General features: G+C 62.8%; 1 non-coding gene across 1 annotated transcript; it reads right to left on the reverse strand.

Annotated features, from left to right (window-relative positions):
• Positions 1 to 2,844: 2,844 nt before the first annotated feature.
• LOC131866077 (5S ribosomal RNA) lies at positions 2,845 to 2,963 on the reverse strand. The gene has a single exon (XR_009364709.1). It is a non-coding gene; the product is annotated as a 5S ribosomal RNA (ribosomal RNA).
• Between the last annotated feature and the right edge of the window lie 2,371 nt (positions 2,964 to 5,334).

The raw sequence follows: 5,334 nt of genomic DNA on the forward strand, positions 1-5,334 counted from the left end.
CTTTGCCAGGGTGGGCACCTTACCTGGGCTGCGCACCAGGGCGGGCTCAAGATGGCACGCGCGTTCCGTTTTTTTCACTATCTTTCAAAACGGAAATTTTAAAATCTCCTTTTTTTTTTGCCTTTTCTGGAAATTAGTGAAGGCAGCGCATCAAAGGTGCGCACCTCGCTGCCCACCTTGGTGTGCTCTGAGGTGCGCACCCGGGAGCGCTACGAAGTGTGCTCCAAGGTGCGGCGTGCACGTTGTCGGAGCCCGGTTTGCCCCGGGTGCGCACCTCGCCTGCACCTTGGCCGGGGTGGGCACCTTGGCTGGGTTTGCCCAGGGTGCGCTCCGAAGCGGGGTTACTGGAGCGCCCCCTCTTTTTTTGTCAGAGCGTTTGGTGGGGTTTCTCGCATTGGCTCTTCCCAGGCCCGGTTGTTGGGTGCGCTCCCACCCTGGCGCGCGCGAAGTTGGAAGTTGGGTTAATTGCCCGGGCGCGCACCTTCGCCAGGGTGGGCACCTTGGTGCGCACACCTTGGCTGGGCTGCGCACCAGGGCGGGCTCAAGATGGCACCAGCATTCCCTTTTTCTCACTATCTTTCAAAACGGAAATTTTAAAATCTCGTTTTTTTTTTGCCTTTTATGGAAATTAGTGAAGGCATCGCATCAAAGGTGCGCACCTCGCTGCCCACCTTGGTGTGCTCCGAGGTGCCCACCACGGTGCGCAACGCCGGTGCGAACCCGGGAGCGCCCCGATGTGTGCTCCAAGGTGCGGCGTGCACGAAGTCGGACCCCGGTTTGCCCCGGGTGCGCACCTCGCGTGCACCTTGGTGCGCACACCTTGGCTGGGTTGCGCGGCCTGGTGGGCACCATGGTGCGCACCAAGGAGCGCTCCGAAGTGTGCTCCAAGGTGCGGCGTGCACGAAGTCGGAGCCCGGTTTGCCCCGGGTACGCACCTCGCGTGCACCTTCGCCGGGGTGGGCACCTCGGCTGGGTTGCGCGCCCTGGTGCGCACCAAGGAGCGCTCCGAAGTGTGCTCCAAGGTGCGGCGTGCACGAAGTCGGAGCCCGGTTTGCCCCGGGTGCGCACCTTCGCCGCGGTGCGCACCATGGCGTGCACGAAGTCGGAGCCCGGTTTGCCCCGGGTGCGCACCTCGCGTGCACCTTCGGCGGGGTTGCGCGCCCTGGTGCGCACCAAGGAGCGCTCCGAAGTGTGCTCCAAGGTGCGGCGTGCACGAAGTCGGAGCCCGGTTTGCCCCGGGTGCGCACCTCGCGTGCACCTTCGGCGGGGTTGCGCGCCCTGGTGGGCACCATGGTGCGCACCAAGGAGCGCTCCGAAGTGTGCTCCAAGGTGCGGCGTGCACGAAGTCGGAGCCCGGTTTGCCCCGGGTGCGCACCTCGCGTGCACCTTCGCCGCGGTGGGCACCATGGCGTGCACGAAGTCGGAGCCCGGTTTGCCCCGGGTGCGCACCTCGCGTGCACCTTCGCCGGGGTGGGCACCTCGGCTGGGTTGCGCGCCCTGGTGCGCACCAAGGAGCGCTCCGAAGTGTGCTCCAAGGTGCGGCGTGCACGAAGTCGGAGCCCGGTTTGCCCCGGGTGCGCACCTCGCGTGCACCTTCGCCAGGGTGGGCACCTCGGTGCGCACACCTTCTCAATGTTTTCTTGCCTTTTCTGGAAATTGGTGAAGGCAGCGCATCAAAGGTGCGCACCTCGGTGTGCTCCGAGGTGCGAACCCGAGAGCGCTCCGAGGTGCCCACGAAGTCGAAAGTCGGGTTAATTGCATTGTTTTCCCCGGGTGCGCTCCGAGGTGCGCAACATCGGCGCGCACCAAGGAGGGCTCCGAAGTGTGCTCCAAGGTGCGCACGATGGCGTGCACCTCTGGTGCGCACGATTCGGAGCTCGGTTTGACCGGGGTGCGCACACCTTGGCTGGGTTGCGCACCTTTTGTGCGCTCCAAGGTGCGCACGAAGTCGGAGCTCGGTTTGCCCCGGGTGCGCACCTTCGCCAGGGTGCGCACCTTGATGCGCACGCCTTGGCTGGGCTGCGCACCTTGGTGGGCGCCATGGTGCGCACCTTTCGTGCGCTCCAAGGTGCGCACGAAGTCGGAGCTCGGTTTGCCCCGGGTGCGCACCTTGGTGGGCGCCATGGTGCACTCCGAGGTGCCCAAGATTGGTGCGCACCAAGGAGCGCTCCGAAGTGCGCTCCAAGGTGCGCGCGAAGTCGAAAGTTGGGTTAATTGTCCGGTTTGCCTCGGGTGCGCACCTTGCGTGCACCTTCGCCAGGGTGGGCGCCTTGGTGCGCACACCTTGGCTGGGCTGCGCACACCTTGGCACCCGCGTTTCCTTCATTTTAAATTTTTTTTTTTTACAATCTCTCAAGTGGGAAATTCTATAATCTCAACTTTTTTTGCCTTTTCAGGAAACTTTTGAATGGAGCGCATCATTGGTGCGCTCCGAAGTGTGCTCCAAAGCTCTCTCCAGCTGCGTGCACCTGCCCCGGCCGCGCACCCGGCCCCGCCCAGCTTCGCTCACCTGTCCCGGGCGTCTGGTGCGGAACCTTAGAGTAAGAAACATCACCGTGCACCTTGGCCAACGTGCGCGACTCGACCGAGCGCGCACTGGCCGAGGTGCACACCGATTTCACCTGGGTGCGCGCGCAGCACCTCGGGCGCACCGGGGTGCGCGCACAACGCCCGGGTTGCACCGTGGCCTGTGTGCTCGGGGCGCCTCGGGTGCGCGCTCGGTGTCGCCCCCGCGCGCGCGGTAGTGCGGGCAGCGCACCCCGGCCCGGCCCGGCCCCGACGAGAACGCAAACGGGCAAAAGGTTTATTCAAATAGCATTGCGACGCCCGGCGAAAAACTAAAAAAGGGTGCAACACCGGGACTTCCCGGGAGGTCACCCATCCCAGTACTACTCCGGCCCAAGCGCGCTTAACTGCGGAGTTCTGATGGGATCCGGTGCACTAATGCTGGTATGATCGCACCCGTTATGAGCTTGTCGCAGTGTGTACTTAGCAAACCGCGACCCACGTGCGAATCCACCCCGGCCACCCACCCCCGTCGAGGTGCACACCCTCCCTCGCGAAGTGCGCCCCGTTCGCCAAGTGTGAGCCCTGCCCGGGTGCGCGCACCTTGCTAGGGCGTCGGGTGTGCACCCGGCCCGGCCTACGTGCGTGCACCTGGAGGGGGCGTCGTGTGCGTGCAGTGTCCCGTCTGCAACGCGGTGCCCACACACCACCTCGGGCGCAACGACCTGCGCTCACATGTGGGCCGAGTGCACCTTGGTGCATGTTCGGGGCGCCTCGGGTGCACGCTCGATCTTGCCCCGGTGCACCAAGGCGCTCGGTTTGCCCCGGGTGCGCACTTGGTGCAAGGTGGGCACCCAAAATAGGGATCAAGCACCAAAACACAAGTTTCGGGATGCAAAATGGGACCCAAGGACCACAAATGCGTTCCAAGACCCATGATGGGTCCACGAGAACAAAAATGTGTTCCGAGACTTAATAAACAAATATTGGGTTTTAGGAGAAGAAACATGCTCTGATGCCCAAAACGAGAATCGACCCCGAAAAGGCCACAGGCCAAAAGTGGGATGCGAGACAAAAAAAAATGGGACCCGAGGACCAAAATTGGGTTCCCAGGTCGAAGACAGGGCAACCGGACAAGAAACGACCTCTAAGGCTCGAAATGAGTCCCGACGACTAAAACTTGACAAGAAGCACCCATCAGGCACCCAACTCGACACCCATGGGATGCCGACCCACCCGGGCTTCCACCTAGCACACCTTGGCACCCACCCACCCTCGCACCCAACCTCGCACCCAACTTAGCACCTTTGAACCCACATTGGCACTCACCCTGACCCTGGCACCTTGGAACCCACATTGGCACTCACCTTGACCCTGGCACCCACCTTTGCACTCACCTTGGGACCCACCCTGGCTCCCACCTCGGCACCCACCCAGACACCCACCTTGGTTCCTTGGCACCCACCTTGGATCCTTGGCACCCACCCCGACACCCACCTTGGCACGCAACTTGGCTACTTACCACCCACCTTGGCTCCTTGACGCCCACCCCGACAACCACCCCGTGACCTACCCTGGCTAGGGTTGGTGCACACCCACCCTGGTGCCCACCTTGGCACCCACCCTATGACCCACCTTGGCACGCACCTTAGTACCCACCCCGTTACCCACCCTAGGACCCACCCCGTGACCCACCTTGGCCAGGGTGGGTGCACCCACCCTGGTGCCCACCTTGGCACCCACCCATCCTAGCACCCAGCCTGTGACCGGGCTTGGAACCCAACCTTGCACCCGCACCCGTCTTGGCCAGTGTGGGTGCGCACCCATCCTGGCACCCACGTTGTGACACACCCTTTAACCCACGCACCCTAGCACCCACGTTGGCACCCACCTTGGAACCCAACCTAGCAACTTGGCACCCACCCCGTGACCCACCTTGGCATCCACCATAGCAGTCGCCGACTTGGCACCCACCTCGGCACCCACCTTGACACTTGTGGACCCACCTTGCCACTCACCCTAGCATCGACCCATCCTAGCACCCACCCTGGCACCTTTGCACCCTAGCACTCACCCATCCTAGCACCTAACCTGTGACCCACCTTGACACTCACCCTCGCACCCACCTTGGAACCCAACCTAGCACCCACCCACCCTGACACCAACCCTAGCACCTACCCACCCTTGCACCCACCCTGTGACCCATCTTGGCACCCACCCATCCTACCACTCAACCTATCACCCACCTTCTCACCCACCTTGGCATCCACCTTAGCACCCACCCACACTGGCACCTTGGCACCCACCTCGGGCAAGGTGGGTGCACACCCACCCTGGCACCCAATTTAGAACCCACCGAGCATGTTACCCACCTTGGCACCCACATTGCAGCCCACCCTAGTACCCACCCTATGACCCACATTGGCATCCACACCCTAGCACCCAGGCACCTCGACACCCGCCTTGACACCCACCCTAGCACTGAACCTGTGACCCACCTTGGAACTCACCCTAGAACCCACCCACCCTGTGAACCACCTTGGCATCCACCTTAGCACCCACCCACCTTGGCACCCACTCTAGCACTCACCCATCCTAACACCCAACTTGTTACCCACCTTGGCACCCGCCCTCGCGTCCACCTTGAAACCCACCCTAGCACCCACCCACGCAGGAGCCCACCTTGGCACCCAACCTAACACCCACGCATCCTGGCACCCAACTTGTGACCCACCTTGGAACCCACCCTAGTACCCACCTTTGAACCCACTATATCACCAACCCACCTTGGCACCCACCCTATGACCCTCTTTGGAATCCACCCTAGCA

This window comes from Cryptomeria japonica, unplaced genomic scaffold, assembly GCF_030272615.1.
Source record: "Cryptomeria japonica unplaced genomic scaffold, Sugi_1.0 HiC_scaffold_129, whole genome shotgun sequence".
In the NCBI taxonomy this organism is placed as follows: Eukaryota; Viridiplantae; Streptophyta; class Pinopsida; order Cupressales; family Cupressaceae; genus Cryptomeria; species Cryptomeria japonica.